The following is a 17292-nucleotide window of genomic DNA, read 5'->3' as shown; positions in this document are numbered from 1 at the left end:
GGGGCAATACAGAGGGAGCACCGCACTGTCGGAGGGGCAATACAGAGGGAGCACCGCACTGTCGGAGGGGCAGTACTGAGGGAGCGCCGCACTGTCGGAGGGGCACTACAGAGGGAGCGCCGCACTGTCGGAGGGGCACTACAGAGGGAGCGCCGCACTGTCGGAGGGGCAGTACTGAGGGAGCGCCGCACTGTCGGAGGGGCACTACAGAGGGAGCGCTGCACTGTCGGAGGGGCGGTAGTGAGGGAGCGCTGTTAACTAAAGGTATTTGGTTAACCTTTTGTTAACCAAAAGTATTAAGGGATATGGGGCAAAGGCGGGTGGATGGAGTTAGGTCGCAGATCAGCCGTGATCTCACTGAATGGCGGAGCAGGCTCGAGGAGCTGAATGGCCTCTTCCTGTTCCTGTGTTCCCATGTTCTCTCCACATGCATGCATGCACAGAGAGCAACAGGCCTGCACGACCCCAGGAGGTCAGTCACATAGCAACAGATGACGACAGTGTTACGATAGTCAGAATGTACATTTACACACTGATGTAAGAAAACTACTCGGCACTTGGTCTAAGCGTTAAACAAAGCTTTAATCAACTGTTTTACAACATGGAAGTCTAGTTGTGTCCTTCACTAGTTCCTGTTAAGAATGTCCTGAGCAAGCTGGGCCCGTGCCCGAGTATTTATACTCTCCCTGGACAGCGCCGCCTGCAGGCCGCTCAGTATTATTTCATAAGTCTTTCTTTCATGAATGACTGATTCATGTCAGACACAACGGGGGAAATTTTGACTTTGTGTGATAGTGTCTCCCGATTTTTATTTCTGTTAACTTCTTGACTTTCCAACAACGAATGACGTGCACAGAGTCTGGTGGGGGGGGGGGGGGGTGAGCATTGTATCGCACAAAGCACGATCAAACAGCAAAGGGTTAAAAGCAATCAGCTTCCTTTCAACACACTCTGCAGTAGGAGCTGGTTACTTCTCACGTGATGAACACACAGTTCCTCATGTTCAGGAGGAAAGCAAGCATTGCAGCAACATCTGAAAGCTTGAGTGTCAAAAGCACCGTACACTCACCAGGGCACCCAGACTCCATGTCTCAGTCGGTTAACGGGATGTCCCTCCCGCTCCCCCCTGGGCTGCGAATAGGATCGCGGCTCCCACACAGACAGCACGCATACTTACTAGGACTGCCCTGTGCACCCTCACGGCGACAGCTCACGCCCCTCCTTCCTGAGCCACAGCGACCACAAACGGTCACTGGGTTGCTCTGTTCCGTGCAGCACGTAACGTTGAGCCCTGCAGCGAGACGGGAGTCACAAGCAGACCGACGGGCAGAATCGAGCCCAGGGGAGCTGATGCAGACACACGATCGGGTCCCCAAGTGATGGGCACCAAACCAAACCAGGCTGCCCCCCCACCACCCACCCCGCCCCACGGTAGAGGATGTAAAGACAGTCCTCTATGGAAAAAGCCAGACAGGCCGAGAAAGTCCCAGGTTTAATTCCCATTCTGTGCTGCTTCAGCTGATCTCGGAGTCAGAAGGTTGTGGGTTCACGTCCCACTCCAGAGACTTGAGCACATCAGCCAGGCTGACACACTCGGTGAAATGCTGAGGGAGCGCCGCACTGTCGGAGGGGCAGTACTGAGGGAGGGCCGCACTGTCGGAGGGGCAGTACTGAGGGAGCGCCGCACTGTCGGAGGGGCAGTACTGAGGGAGCGCCGCACTGTCAGAGGGGCAGTACTGAGGGAGCGCCGCACTGTCGGAGGGGCAGTACTGAGGGAGCGCCGCACTGTCGGAGGGGCAGTACTGAGGGAGCGCCGCACTGTCGGAGGGGTGGTACTGAGGGAGCGCCGCACTGTCGGAGGGGCGGTACTGAGGGAGCGCCGCACTGTCGGAGGGGCGGTACTGAGGGACTGCCACACTGTCGGAGGGGCGGTACTGAGGGAGCGCCGCACTGTCGGAGGGGCAGTACTGAGGGAGCGCCGCACTGTCGGAGGGGTGGTACTGAGGGAGCGCCGCACTGTTGGAGGTGCCATCTTTCGGATGAGACGTTAAACCGAGCCCCGTCTGCCCTTGCAGGTGGGCAAAACAGATTCCACAGCCACTATTTTGAAGCAGAGCAGGGGGAGTTCTCAACGGTGTCCTGGGGCCAATATTTATCCCTCACTCAACATCACTAAAACAGATGATCTGGTCATTATCACATTGCTGTTTTTGGCAGCTTGCTGTGCGCAAATTGGTTGCCACGTTTCCTACATTACAACAGTGACTACACTTCAAAAAAGTACTTCATTGGCTGTAAAGCGCTTTGGGACGTCTGAGGTTGTGAAAGGCGCTGGAGAAATGCGAGTCTGTTTTTCTCAGTTAGGGAGACAATTGGCTTCACCAAACCACCCCCCCCCACCCACGACTCTACTGGAGAGAGGGGTTTGGGGGGCGGGGGGGAAAGAGAAGGAAAAAAAAAAGCATATAAAAATCAGCCAAGGAGACTGATCCCGATCACTTTCTCGCGACTCTAGAACGTACCCGTGAGAACACCGAGCAAAGACAGCGTCAGGATTGGCTGCGATGGCCCCCACAGTCAAATAGCCTGCGCCCTCCCACAGTCTGGACTCAAAATGATGAGTGGGGGCCCCTCGGGCGAGCGACTGGAGGCCGTCCACAGACCAATGCACATTATTCACAGCCGCCAGCCCCTTTCAGCCCAAACCTGGGCGAGCTGGCACTGACACCGTTAGATCTGGAACCAGTCACAGCGCGTGGCCTTTCACTCTCGCGCTCGGAGGACAGAGCAGACCAGGTGTGGGGATCAATCTCACCGCTCACGGTACAAACCCCGCCAATGCTGTGCGCTGAACTCGGCCCGACTTCAAGGGGCTGGTCAGTTTGGAGCCAGCTTGGTTTAAATAGTCAGCACATGCACCTCACCAACATGGGAGAGCGAGTTACTTGAAGCCAGCCGAAGGAGGAAACGACCAAGGACGGGGCTGCACTCGACCGACTCCAATTAACAACCTCCTCCTGCTCGCATTCCCGTCCATCCCATCAGGCAGCAACGGCAATACACCGCCCGTCCCTCGCTCGCACACTCCGCCCGTCCCTCGCTTGCTCTGCCCGTCCCTCACTCCGCCCGTTCCTCGCACGCACGCGCCGCCCGTCCCTCCAGTCATTCGCACGCGTCGCCCGTCCCTCGCACGCGCCGCCCGTCCCGCCCTCCCTCGCGCCGCCTGTCCCTCGCTCGCGCCGCCCGTCCCTCGCACACATGCGCCGCCCGTCCTTCCCTCGCGCCGCCCGTCCCTCCCTCGCGCCGCCCGTCCCTTGCTTGCTCTGCCCGTCCCTCGCTCGCCCGTCCCTCGCCTGCACGCGCTGCCCGTCCCTCCCTCGCGCCGCCCGTCCCTCGCGCCACCCGTCCCTCCCTCGCACGCGCTGCCCGCCAATGTTGCCGCTAATTTTCTTGGGTGCGCGGCCGATTCAATTTCTCGCGCAAGGGCGGTTATTTCAATTGTAAAGCCGCTGAGCAGATTGCTCGGGACCTCCGGACCGCTGCGCGGCGGCACAGCTTAACGGGATCATGGCCGCCCGCCTCTCGCACGCAACAACTTGCATTTACACAGTGAAATGTCACAAGGCGCTTCGCAGGAGCGTAAATGTGAGGAAAAACGTTTTTACGCAGCGGGTGGTGAGGTCCTGGAATTCACTGCCGACGGAAGTGGTGGAAGCGGAGACACTCGATGTTTTCAAGGGGAGACTGGATAGGAACTTGAGGGAAATAAACTTGCAGGGCTACGGGGAGAGCGCGGGGGAGTGGGACTGACTGGATTGTTCCACAGTGAGCCAGCACGGACTCGATGGGCCGAATGGCCTCCTTCTGTGCAGTTATTATGACTCTAAATCAGACAAAATTTGACACCGAGCCACAGAAGGAGATATTAGGACAGGTGATCAAAAGCTTGGTCAAAGAGGTCGGTTTTAAGGAGCGTCTTAAAGGAGGAGAGAGAGGCGGAGAGGTTTAGGGAGGGAATTCCAGAGCTCGGGGCCCCAGGCAGCTGAAGGCACGGCCGCCAATGGTGGAGCGATGGAAATCGGGGGATGCACAAGAGGCCAGAATTGGAGGAGCGCAGAGATTTCAGAGGGTTGTGGGGCTGGAGGAGGTTACAGAGATAGGGAGGAAGGGGCGAGGAGGCCGTGGAGGGATTTGAACACAAGGATGAGAATTTTGAAAATGAAGGCGTACCGGACCGGGAGCCAACAGAGGTCAGCGAGCAACAGGGGGTGATGTTGGCATGCAGGTACAGCAAGTAATTAGAAAGGCAAATGGAATGTTGGCCTTTATTGCAAGGGGAATGGAGTATAAAAGCAGGGAAGTCCTGCTACAACTGTACAGGGCGTTGGTGAGACCACACCTGGAGTACTGCGTACAGTTTTGGTCTCCTTATTTAAGGAAGGATATACTTGCATTGGAGGCAGTTCAGAGACGATTCACACGGTTGATTCCGGAGATGAAGGGGTTGTCCTATGAAGAAAGGTTGAGCAGGTTGGGCCGATACTCATTGGAGTTTAGAAGAATGAGAGGTGATCTTATTGAAACATATAAGATTCTGAGGGGGCTCGACAGGGAAGATGCAGAGAGGATGTTTCCCCTCGTGGGGGAATCTAGAACTCGGGGGCAGAGTTTCAGAATAATGGGTCACTGTTTTAAATCGGAAATGAGGAGGAATTTCTTCTCTCAGAGGGTCGTGAATCTTTGGAATTCTCTTCCCCAGAGAGCTGTGGAGGCTGGGTTATTGAATACATTCAAGGTGGAGATTGACAGATTTTTGAAAGGTAAGGGAGTCGAGAGTTATGGGGAGCGGGCAGGGAAGTGGAGTTGAGGCCAAGATCAGATCAGCCGTGATCTTATTGAATGGCGGAGCAGGCTCGAGGGGCCGAATGGCTGACTCCAGCTCCTATTTCTTACGGAATGTGTGAACGGGACTGGGTGCGAGTTAGGACACGGGGCAGTGAGCACGGGGGTGATGGGTGAACGGGACTGGGTGTGAGTTAGGACACGGGGCAGTGAGCACAGGGGGTGATGTGTGAACGGGACTGGGTGTGAGTTAGGACACGGGGCAGTGAGCACAGAGGGTGATGGGTGAACGGGACTGGGTGAGAGTTAGGACACGGGGCAGTGAGCACAGGGGGTGATGGGTGAACGGGACTGGGTGTGAGTTAGGACACGGGGCAGTGAGCACAGGGGGTGATGGGTGAACTGGACTGGGTGCGAGTTAGGACACGGGGCAGTGAGCACAGGGGGTGATGGGTGAACGGGACTGGGTGTGAGTTAGGACACGGGGCAGTGAGCACAGGGGGTGATGGGTGAACGGGACTGGGTGTGAGTTCGGACACGGGGCAGTGAGCACAGGGGGTGATGGGTGAATTGACTGGGTGCGAGTTAGGACACGGGGCAGTGAGCACAGGGGATGATGGGTGAACGGGACTGGGTGGGAGTTAGGACACGGGGCAGTGAGCACAGGGGGTGATGGGTGAACGGGACTGGGTGTGAGTTAGGACACGGGGCAGTGAGCACAGGGGGTGATGGGTGAACGGGACTGGGTGCGAGTTAGGACACGGGGCAGTGAGCACAGGGGGTGATGGGTGAACGGGACTGGGTGCGAGTTAGGACATGGGGCAGTGAGCACAGGGGGTGATGGGTGAACGGGACTGGGTGCGAGTTAGGACACGGGGCAGTGAGCACAGGGGGTGATGGGTGAACGGGACTGGGTGAGAGTTAGGACACGGGGCAGTGAGCACAGGGGGTGATGGGTGAACGGGACTGGGTGTGAGTTAGGACACGGGGCAGTGAGCACAGGGGGTGATGGGTGAACGGGACTGGGTGTGAGTTAGGACACGGGGCAGTGAGCACAGGGGGTGATGGGTGAACGGGACTGGGTGTGAGTTAGGACACGGGGCAGTGAGCACAGGGGGTGATGGGTGAACGGGACTGGGTGCGAGTTAGGACACGGGGCAGTAAGCACAGGGGGTGATGGGTGAACGGGACTGGGTGAGAGTTAGGACACGGGGCAGTGAGCACAGGGGGTGATGGGTGAACGGGACTGGGTGTGAGTTAGGACACGGGGCAGTGAGCACAGGGGGTGATGGGTGAACGGGACTGGGTGTGAGTTAGGATACGGGGCAGTGAGCACAGGGGGTGATGGGTGAACGGGACTGGGTGTGAGTTAGGACACGGGGCAGTGAGCACAGGGGGTGATGGGTGAACGGGACTGGGTGTGAGTTAGGACACGGGGCAGTGAGCACAGGGGGTGATGGGTGAACGGGACTGGGTGTGAGTTAGGACACGGGGCAGTGAGCACAGGGGGTGATGGGTGAACGGGACTGGGTGTGAGTTAGGACACGGGGCAGTGAGCACAGGGGGTGATGGGTGAACGGGACTGGGTGTGAGTTAGGACACGGGGCAGCAGAGTTTTGGATGAGCTGAAGTTTTATGCGCTCCACACACTGTACAATGCAGTGTCCCATATGAGGCCGTTACAACGGGCCGTGTTACACAAACACAATATAACGCACCGCGTCTCGCACACAAACAGCTGACACGTAAACCACCTTTAATGTTGCAAAAAAATCCTGAGATGCTTCACTGAAAAGTTTAAAAGGACAGCTCGCCAAAGCTCGGTCTGAGAGATGGGCTTTTCGGAAGGTCTTAGAACACAAGACGTAGGAGCAGGAGTCGGCCATTCGGCCCCTCGAGCCTGCTCCGCCATTCAATAAGATCACGGCTGATCTGATCTTGGCCTCAACTCCACTTCCCTGCCCGCTCCCCATAACCCGCGACTCCCTTATCGTTCAAAAATCTGTCGATCTCCACCTTAAATATATTTAATGACCCAGCCTCCACAGCTCTCTGGGGAAAAGAATTCCAAAGATTCACGACCCTCTGAGAAGAAATTACTCCTCATTTCCGATTTAAAAGGGTGCCCCCTTATTCTGAAACTGTGCCCCCGAGTTCTAGATTCCCCCACGAGGGGAAACATCCTCTCTGCATCTTCCCTGTCAAACCCCTTCAGAATCTTATGTTTCAATAAGATCCCCTCTCATTCTTCTAAACTCCAATGAGTATAGGCCCAACCTGCTCAACCTTTCTTCATCTCTCACACACGCACACAAATCAATGTTTGCCCACAGGACTAGACAGACTAGATGCTGGAAGGATGTTCCCGATGGCGGGGAGTCCAGAACCAGGGGTCACAGTCTAAGGATAAGGGGTAAGCCATTTAGGGCTGAGATGAGGAGGAATTTCTTCACCCAGAGAGTGGTGAACCTGTGGAATTCTCTACCACAGAAGGCTGTAGAGGCCAATTCATTAAATATATTCAAGAAGGAGTTGGATATATTTCTTAAGGCTAAAGGGATCAAGGGATATGGGGAGAAGGCAGGGACAGGGTACTGAATTTGGATGATCAGCCATGATCGCATTGAATGGCGGAGCAGGCTCAAGGGGCCGAATGGCCTACTCCTGCTCCTATCTTCTATGTTTCTAAGACAACCCCTTCATCTCCGGAATCAACCTGGTGAACCTTCTCTGAACTGTCTTGTTGGAGGAGAGGGAGAGCGTCACAGAGGGAAGTCCAGTGTCTCACACATGCAAGCGCCACAAGACGACACATGGGGTACGTCGCACAAACACAGACTGCAAACCACCATCTCTCACACACTGCAAATCAATGTTTGCACGCACAAACAGGGGAGAACGTGGGATTGAAGTGGAGATAGCCAGCTGGGAGGTGAGAACATAAGTCAGGAGCCCCTTGCCCGCGCCCCCCGCCCCGACTGCTTCCTGTTTTGGTATCAGCTGAGGACGGCCATTTCTGAATGCAGTTCCTGTACCGAAACCACACGCTGAATACGGCTTTCTGAACCGGCTAAATCAGGGGCCAGTTTCATGGTGCAGCACGCCACTGACTAACCCGAGATGCCCAGGAGTGGGAGGATGTGTGCCTCCTGTGGTTTCCTTTGCAGCTCGGGCTGTTCTCACACAACAGAGGGCAAGTGATTTATGGAGATTAGCCGCATGTCAGCTGTGGCTCAGTGGGCAGCACTCTCCGCTCCGAGTCAGAAGGTCAGGGGTTCACGTCCCACTCCGGAGACTTGAGCACAAAATCCCAGTGCCGAGGGAGCGCCGCACTGTCGGAGGGGCGGTACTGAGGGAGCGCCGCACTGTCGGAGGGGCGGTACTGAGGGAGCGCCGCACTGTCGGAGGGGCGGTACTGAGGGAGCGCCGCACTGTCGGAGGGGCGGTACTGAGGGAGCGCCGCACTGTCGGAGGGGCGGTACTGAGGGAGCGCCGCACTGTCGGAGGGGCGGTACTGAGGGAGCGCCGCACTGTCGGAGGGGCGGTACTGAGGGAGCGCCGCACTGTCGGAGGGGCGGTACTGAGGGAGCGCCGCACTGTCGGAGGGGCGGTACTGAGGGAGCGCCGCACTGTCGGAGGGGCGGTACTGAGGGAGCGCCGCACTGTCGGAGGGGCGGTACTGAGCGAGCGCCGCACTGTCGGAGGGGCGGTACTGAGCGAGCGCCGCACTGTCGGAGGGGCGGTACTGAGGGAGCGCCGCACTGTCGGAGGGGCGGTACTGAGGGAGCGCCGCACTGTCGGAGGGGCGGTACTGAGGGAGCGCCGCACTGTCGGAGGGGCGGTACTGAGGGAGCGCCGCACTGTCGGAGGGGCGGTACTGAGGGAGCGCCGCACTGTCGGAGGGGCGGTACTGAGGGAGCGCCGCACTGTCGGAGGGGCGGTACTGAGGGAGCGCCGCACTGTCGGAGGGGCGGTACTGAGGGAGCGCCGCACTGTCGGAGGGGCGGTACTGAGGGAGCGCCGCACTGTCGGAGGGGCGGTACTGAGGGAGCGCCGCACTGTCGGAGGGGCGGTACTGAGGGAGCGCCGCACTGTCGGAGGGGCGGTACTGAGGGAGCGCCGCACTGTCGGAGGGGCGGTACTGAGGGAACGCCGCACTGTCGGAGGGGCCATCTTTCGGATGAGACATTAAGCCAAGGCCCCGTCTGCCCTCTCAGGTGGACATAAAAGATCCGCACGGTCACCATTTCGAAGAAGAGCAGGGGGCAGTTCTGCCCGGTGTCCTGGGGCCAATGTTTATCCCTCAACCAACATCACTAAAACAGATGATCGGGTCATTATCACATTGCTGTTTGTGGGAGCTTGCTGTGCGCAAATTGGCTGCCGCGTTTCCCACATTACAACAGTGACTACACCTCAAAAAAAGTACTTCATTGGCTGTAAAGCCCTTTGGGACGTCCTGAAGTCGAGCTTGCCCGCCCTCCGAAAGTGTCTCGTTTCCCCGTTAAACTGCAAATATTCAGCCTCTTCCATTTTAAAAACATTCTCGTTGCTCGAAGACTGGCACCCGCGCTCAATATACAGTAGACCATTCCTTTAGAGTTTAAAACATAAAAACACAGAAGATAGGAGCAGGAGTAGGCCATTCGGCCCCTCGAGCCTGCTCCGCCATTCAATGCGATCATGGCTGATCATCCAAATTCAGTACCCTGTCCCTGCCTTCTCCCCATCTCCCTTTAGCCTTAAGAAATATATCCAACTCCTTCTTGAATATATTTAATTAATTGGCCTCCACCACCCTCTGTGGTAGAGAATTCCACAGGTTCACCACTCTCTGGGTGAAGAAATTCCTCCTCATCTCTGTCCTAAATGGCTTACCCCTTATCCTTAGACTGTGACCCCTGGTTCTGGACTCCCTCGCCATCGGGAACATCCTTCCTGCATCTAGTCCTGTTATAATTTTTAAGTTTCAACGAGATCCCCTCTCATTCTTCTAAACTCCAGCGAGTACAAGCCCAATCGTCCCAATCTCTCCTCATACGTCATTCCTGCCATCCCAGGTATCAGTCTGGTGAATCTTCGCTGAACTCCCTCCATGGCAAGAACATCCTTCTACAGATAAGGCGACCAAAACTGCACACAATACTCATAAAACACACGGCAGATGTTAAAAGGTTCTCTCCGCCCCGACTTCAAGACGTCTGTCGGGATCGGGGATGAAGCCCAGAGTGTACACAAGCGGAACAAGGTCATACCTGTGGGAAAGGCGGAGAGTCTGTGCGATGCAGGGGGCGGGAAAGGAGCGAGGCAGTCTCGGGTCCATCGATTATAACAGCAAGTACCCCCGTACACAAGGACGCATCACATCTGCACCTGAAAGGCATGGAGAAAGGTCAGCGACATTAAAAAGGGGAATATTAACTAGCTGTAGCCACTGCCCACGCCATTTTGTAATGTGGGAAACGCAGCAGCCAATCTGCGCACAGCCAGCTCCCACAAACAGCAGTGTGATAAAAAGCAGATTATCTGGGTCTTTTTTTCAAAAAGTGATATTGGTTGAGCGTTAAATATTGGCCCCAGGATGCCGGGGAGAACTCCCCAGCTCCTCTTTAAAATAGTTTTGACAAAAAAAAAACCCCAAATCTTCATTGCGCGTCGGCTGTGCATCTCTGTTGCGCCTTTCAAATCCTCGGGACCTCCCGAAGCTCTTCACAGCCAACCAACGCCCTTGGGAGTGCCGTCGCTGCGGCTGTGCTGGCGCACGCAGCAAGCCATTTAGGCACAGCAAGATCCCACAGACAGTTTTAGCTTGCTGTTCGAATTGGACAAGCTTTCACTCGACGGCACGGCTGGTTATGAGTGAACAGAGTTCTCCCCGGTGTCCTGGCCTGACATTCCTACCCCGCCAACCAACGCCACCAGAAGGCAGGTTAACTGGTCATTTCTTTCACTGGGATCTTGCTGTTTGTGCAAAATGGCTGTCACGCCACAACAGTGGCTGTAGTTCAAAGTGATTCATTGTGCGTGAAGCCTTTTTGGGAGGATTCTCGGCTCCCCGGTGTGGTGCAGTTCCACACCTGGTATAAATTCGCTGCCTCACTATCTCCTATATTTCAGGGAAAATGGTCTCCCGGGCTCGTACAGGTCCCATAAACAAGAGCACGCGGCATTCGAGAATTCACCCCCCGCCCCCGAATCCAGCTCGAGACCGCCGAACGGGGAGCGGGAGCCCGAAGAGGGTAAGGAACCCTCATCAAGTGCCAGCTTGGCTCAGTGGCTAGCACTCTCTGTCCTGAGTCAGCAGGGAGCGTGTCTGAGCCCCACTCCAAGACTTTGAGCGCACAATCCAGGTCGGCAGGCCGAGTGCAGAACTGAGGGAGTGCTGCACTGTCCCAGGAGCCATCCTGTGGACAGGACCCTAAGCCGAGGCCCCGTCTGCATGTTCAGGAGGATGCAAGTGATCCCGTGATACTTTTTTTTCCCTTTTGAAGAGGAGCAGGGGGCGTTCTCCCAGTCCTCAATTAGCACCACCAAAAACTAATTAACTCATCATTTATCCTACTTATTTGTCAGATCTCCCTGTGTGCAAAGTGACTGCTGTGTTGACCTACGTAACAACAGTGGGCGCACTTTGAAAATTGGCTGTAAAGCGCGATGGGACACCCTGAGGACAGGAACATAAGACATAGGAGCGGGAGTCAGCCATTCGGCCCCTCAAGCCTGCTCCGCCATTCAATAAGATCGCGGCTGATCATCGACCTCAACTCCACTTTCCCGTCCGATCCCCATATCCCTCGATTCCCCGAGAGTCCAAAAATCTCTCGATCTCAGCCTTGAATATACTCAACGACTGAGCCTCCACAGCCCTCTGGGGCAGAGAATTCCAAAGATTCACCGCCCTCTGAGTGAAGAAATTCCTCCTCATCTCAGTCCTCAATGGCCGACCCCTTATCCTGAGACTGTGACCCCTGGTTCTAGACTCTCCAGCCAGGGGGAAACAGCCTCTCAGCATCTACCCTGTCAATCCCCCTCAGAATCTTGTATGTTTCAATGAGATCACCTCTCATTCTTCTAAACTCCAGAGAGTATCGGCCCAATCTACTCAATCTCTAAATCCTGAATTCCCTATTGGATGTATAAGTGACTATCTTATATTTGTTTATTATGGCCCCTAGTTCAGGTCTCCCCACAAGTGGAAACATCTTCTCGATCCAAACCCCTTCATAACTTTGAAGACCTCCATCAGGTCACCTCACGGTCTTAAAGCCAGTCACCACCTATCCCGATACTTCGACCCTCTCAGTTCTGGTATCATCCTTGTAAATCTTTTTTGCCTCACTTATATATACACACCAATAAAACTCGAATCACACCACACACAAATATAAAAACTCCTGGTTTGTTTTTCTTTCTGCCCACTGCCTCTACTGAAGGTGTGCTGGGGCCCAGGGCAGTACTGAGGGAGCGCCGCACTGTCGGAGGGTCAGTACTGAGGGAGCGCCGCACTGTCGGAGGGGCAGTACTGAGGAAGCGCCGCACTGTCGCAGGGGCAGTACTGAGGGAGCGCCGCACTGTTGGAGGGGCGATACTGAGGGAGTGCCGCAATGTCGGAGGGGCGGTACTGAGGGAGCGCCGCACTGTCGGAGGGTCAGTACTGAGGGAGCGCCGCACTGTCGGAGGGGCGATACTGAGGGAGTGCCGCACTGTCGGAGGGGCGGTACTGAGGGAGTGTCGCACTGTCGGAGGGTCGGTACTGAGGGAGCGCCGCACTGTCGGAGGGGCAGTACTGAGGGAGCGTCGCACTGTCGGAGGGGCGGTACAGAGGGAGCGTCGCACTGTCGGAGGGGCAGTACTGAGGGAGCGCCGCACTGTCGGAGGGGCAGTGCTGAGGGAGCGCCGCACTGTCGGAGGGGCGGCACTGAGGGAGCGCCGCACTGTCGGAGAGGCGGTACTGAGGGAGCGCCGCACTGTCAGAGGGGCAGTACTGAGGGAGCGCCGCACTGTCGGAGGGGCGGTACCGAGGGAGTGCCGCACTGTCGGAGGGGCAGTACTGAGGGAGCGTCGCACTGTCGGAGGGGCGGTACTGAGAGAGCGCCGCACTGTCGGAGGGGCGGTACTGAGGGAGCGCCGCACTGTCAGAGGGGCAGTACTGAGGGAGCGCCGCACTGTCGGAGGGGCGGTACCGAGGGAGTGCCGCACTGTCGGAGGGGCGGTACTGAGGGAGCGTCGCACTGTCGGAGGGGCGGTACTGAGAGAGCGCCGCACTTTCGGTGGGTGGTACTGAGGGAGTGCCGCACTGTCGGAGGGGCGGTACTGAGAGAGCGCCGCACTGTCGGAGGGGCAGTACTGAGGGAGCGCCGCACTGTCGAAGGGGCGGTACTGAGGGAGCGCCGCACTGTCGGAGGGGCCGTCTTTGAAATGAGACATTAAACCGAGGCCCTGTCTACCCCCTCGGGTAGATGTAAAAGATCCCACGGCCACTATTGGAAGAAGAGCAGGGGAGTTCTCCCCGGTGTCCTGGGGCCAATATTTATTCCTCGACCAACATCACTAAAGCAGGTGATCCGGTCATTTGTCACATTGCTGTTTGTGGGAGCTTGCTGTGCGCAAATTGGCTGCTGCGTTTCCTACATTACAACAGTGACCGCATTTCAAAAGTACTTCATTGGCTGTAAAGCGCTTTGGGACAATTTGCATTTATATATTAACTTTAAGGCTAAAGGGATCAAGGAGTATGGGGAGAAGGCAGGGGTCGGGTACTGAATTTGGATGATCAGCCATGATCTCATTGAATGGCGGAGCAGGCTCGAGGGGCCGAATGGCCGACTCCTGCTCCTATCTTCTATGTTTCTATGTTTCTAAAGGTGCTTCACAGGCGCGTAAATCAGACAAAATTTGACACCGAGCCACATAAGGAGATATTAGGACAGGTGAACAAAAGCTTGGTCAAAGAGGGAGGTTTAAAGGAGCGTCTTAAAGGAGGAGAGAGAGGCGGAGAGGTTTAGGGAGGGAATTCCGGAGCTCGGGGCCCAGGCGGCTAAAGGCACGGCCGCCAATGGTGGAGCGATGGAAATCGGGGGATGTGCAAGAGGCTAGAATTGGAGGAGCGCAGGGATCGCGGAGGGCTGTAGGAGGTTACAGAGATAGGGAGGGGTGTAGGGCTGGAGGAGGTTACAGAGATAGGGAGGGGTGTAGGGCTGGAGGGGGTTACAGAGATAGGGAGGGGTGTAGGGCTGGAGGAGGTTACAGAGATAGGGAGGGGTGTAGGGCTGGAGGGAGTTACAGAGATACGGAGAGGTGTAGGGGCTGGAGGAGGTTACAGAGATCGCGGAGGGTTGTAGGGCTGGAGGAGGTTACAGAGATAGGGAGTGGGGGCGAGCAGGCCACGGAGGGATTGAACACAATGATGAGGATTTCAAAATTCGAGGTGTTGTTGGACCGGGAGCACCAGGGCAGGTGGTGGGTGACGACGGGTGAGTGGGACTTGGTGCGACTTGGGGACGTCCGGAGGTTGTGAAAGGCGCTATAGAAATGCAAGTCTTCCTTTGCTTCCAGTTGCACACAACACAAAACCCGAGGTCCCTCAGAGAACATGCAATGACTGCAGCATGACCACAATCTGTAATCCAAAGAAATTCCGCCCCCCCCGCAACTCAAAACGTGTCCACTTCCTTTCTGATTCCTTCAACACCAGATGCCTTCCGACTCCACGAGCTACCAACACGTTCCTGGAAAACGGGATTGGGATTTCCTCCAGCTTCGAAAGCCCTCGCTATGCGCCCAACGGGAGACGGTTACCGCCAACCACTCCGGCCACCTCTCTCCGGCACTGAAAACTCAGTGTGTATTCCTGCGGCCAGCGGGGCTGCGCCGTCACGCCCGGCGGCGGAGTAGTGCAGAAACAAAATGGCGTCAACCGTGCACCATTACAAATCCCCCGGGAACTGAAGTTGTTCCGTCTGGTTGCTGCGAGCGTGACCGCCGCAGCCGATCCTCGACGGGACAGCGGGGGCGTTCGACGGCGGCGGAATATTCCGGAGAACCGCGGGGATGGGGTTTGTTTTTGTTATTTCTTTTCCATTGTCCCCTCGATAGGGGGGCTGTCTGCCCAACCTTTCCCAACATTTCTCTCCCCCCTTCACAGAAGCATAGAAGATAGGAGCAGGAGTAGGCCATTCGGCCCCTCGAGCCTGCTCCGCCATTCAATGAGATCATGGCTGATCATCCAAATTCAGTACCCTGTCCCTGCCTTCTCCCCATATCCCTTTAGCCTTAAGAAATATATCTAACTCCTTCTTGAATATATTTAATGAATTGGCCTCCACTGCCTTGTGTGGTAGAGAATTCTTTCCCAAACTATCTCCAACTATTTTCCCCCACCTTTCTCCCACTTCTTCTTCACCCTTTCCCCCCCAGCATCTATTCCTCAGCCTCTGACCATGGCCCAGCCTCTGGCCTTTTGCCCCTCTGACCCTTTGCCCCTCTGACCAAGGCCCAGCCTCTGGCCTTTTGCCCCTCTGACCATTTGCCCCCCCTAACACTCAGCCTCTGGCCCTTTGCCCCTTTGACCCTGGCCCAGCCTTTGGCCTTTTACCCCTGGCCCAGCTCCTGACCATTTTCTCCTCTAACCAAGGCCCAGCCTTTGGCCTTTTGGCCCTCTGGCCATTTGCCCAGCCTCTGACCATTTGCCCAGCCTCTGGCCTTTTGGCCCTCTGACCATTGCCTGGCCTCTGGGCCTCTGGCCCCCCTGACCATGTCCCAACCTCTGGCCTTTTGCCCCCCATACCATTTGCACGCCTCTGGCCTTTTGCCCCTGACCCTGGCCCAGCCTCTGGCCATTGCCCGGCCCCTGGCCCAGCCCCTGACGCTCACCCTGGCCCAACCTCTGGCCCTCGGCCTCCTGCAGCCCCCCTCACCCTGGCCCAGCCTGTGGCCCTCTGGCCCAGCCTGTGGTCCTCTGGCTCCCCTCACCCTGGCCCAGCCTGTGGCCTTTTGGCCCCCCTCACCCTGGCCCAGCCTGTGGCCCTCTGGCCCCCCTCACCCTGGCCCAGCCTGTGGCCCTCTGGCCCCCCCTCACCCTGGCCCAGCCTGTGGCCTTTTGGCCCCCCCTCACCCTGGCCCAGCCTGTGGCCCTCTGGCCCCCCCTCACCCTGGCCCAGCCTGTGGCCTTTTGGCCCCCCCTCACCCTGGCCCAGCCTGTGGCCCTCTGGCCCCCCCTCACCCTGGCCCAGCCTGTGGCCCTCTGGCCCCCCCTCACCCTGGCCCAGCCTGTGGCCCTCTGGCACCCCCTCACCCTGGCCCAGCCTGTGGCCCCCCCTCACCCTGGCCCAGCCTGTGGCCCTCTGGCCCCCCTCACCCCGGCCCAGCCTGTGGCCCCCCTCACCCTGGCCCAGCCTGTGGCCTTTTGGCCCCCCTCACCCAGCCTGTGGCCTTTTGGCCCTCTGGCCATTGCCTGGCCTCTTGCCCCCCCGGCCCAGCCTCCTGACCCTGGCCATTGCACAGCCCCTGACCCTCACCCTGGCCCAGCCTCTGGCCCTCGGCCTCCTGCAGCCTGCGGCCTGCTGCCACCCCCCTCTCTCCAGACACACACACACCCCGCCACCGACAGGTCGATCAGACTGTAAACCTCGGCACCTTTCTCCTCAGCCACTCGGGCTTCCCTCCCGGGCCGCTTCCTGCTTATTTAATAATAAATGGTAAAAAAAAATAAGATAGAAATCTCCTCTCACTCCCACACCCCAGGCCCCGGGGCCGCTTCCTCGACGCCGATTGGCCCAGCCGCCCGTCCATCAGGCCGCCTCCACCGGGATCCGGGCTCCCATTGGCCGGCGGCCCACGTGACCCCCGCCCCAGGTCCCGCCTCCCGGCCGTCGTCAAGGAAGTTTCCGACCTTTGACCCCTCCCCCGCGGCCTGTCCACACCACTCGCCTACCTCCTCCACAACATTATTAAAATCCTTTTCTCCCAACAGAGAAGCCGCTTTTCTCCAGCCTCAACCCTTTCCCTGTCGTCTTGCAGCCGGTGGCTAACATAGTTTTTGGCGGGGGGAGCGGGAGGTATTTTTAATCAGGGAAGAAAAAGGTTTATAAAGTGGTACAAAAAAAACTCCCGAGTCCCGCCCCCCACCGAGCTGCAAGCCGCGCGTTGATTGGTTGCCCGGCTGTCAGTCAAGCCGCAGCCCGACGCTGATTGGCTGCTGCCGCTGTCAATCACTCCCGCGGCCACTACCGCCCCATTGGCTCTGCCATCGCGGCCGCTTTTTACCAGCCTCCGCCCGTTTTTACGCCGCTCTTTGACGCGGCATGAACTACATTTAGGCTCTCGCTCCCTCCGAGTCGATCAAAAAATACCTCGGCGCGCTAACAATAACGCCCTGGATAATTCCGCCCCTCAAAGCAGAAATACTCAATTCCGATTGGTCGGCCGGAGACAGCCGGCGTGTTCTGATTG

General features: G+C 57.4%; 1 protein-coding gene across 2 annotated transcripts in view; it reads right to left on the bottom strand.

The window, feature by feature from the left end:
- LOC147086417 (zinc finger protein 687-like) overlaps positions 1–16899 on the bottom strand; it is a 72505-nt gene extending 55606 nt beyond the window's left edge. Inside the window, exons 1-2 of one of the 2 annotated variants that reach the window (XM_085978520.1) lie at positions 16775–16899; positions 10098–10215 (exon numbers count right to left, since the gene is read on the bottom strand). The gene's annotated coding sequence lies outside the window, so the exon portion shown is untranslated. Of the gene's footprint in view, positions 1–10097; positions 10216–16476; positions 16682–16774 lie in introns of those variants that run through there. The other variant, XM_085978519.1, reaches the window with a different exon arrangement.
- Between the last annotated feature and the right edge of the window lie 393 nt (positions 16900–17292).

The sequence above is a fragment of the Somniosus microcephalus genome, unplaced genomic scaffold (genome assembly GCF_052327205.1).
Source record: "Somniosus microcephalus isolate GS21.2 unplaced genomic scaffold, FLI_Smic_1.0 unresolved_chr7, whole genome shotgun sequence".
Classification (NCBI taxonomy): Eukaryota; Metazoa; Chordata; class Chondrichthyes; order Squaliformes; family Somniosidae; genus Somniosus; species Somniosus microcephalus.
Note: the sequence above shows the minus strand (reverse complement) of the source record. Positions and strands in the feature narration are given on the sequence as shown.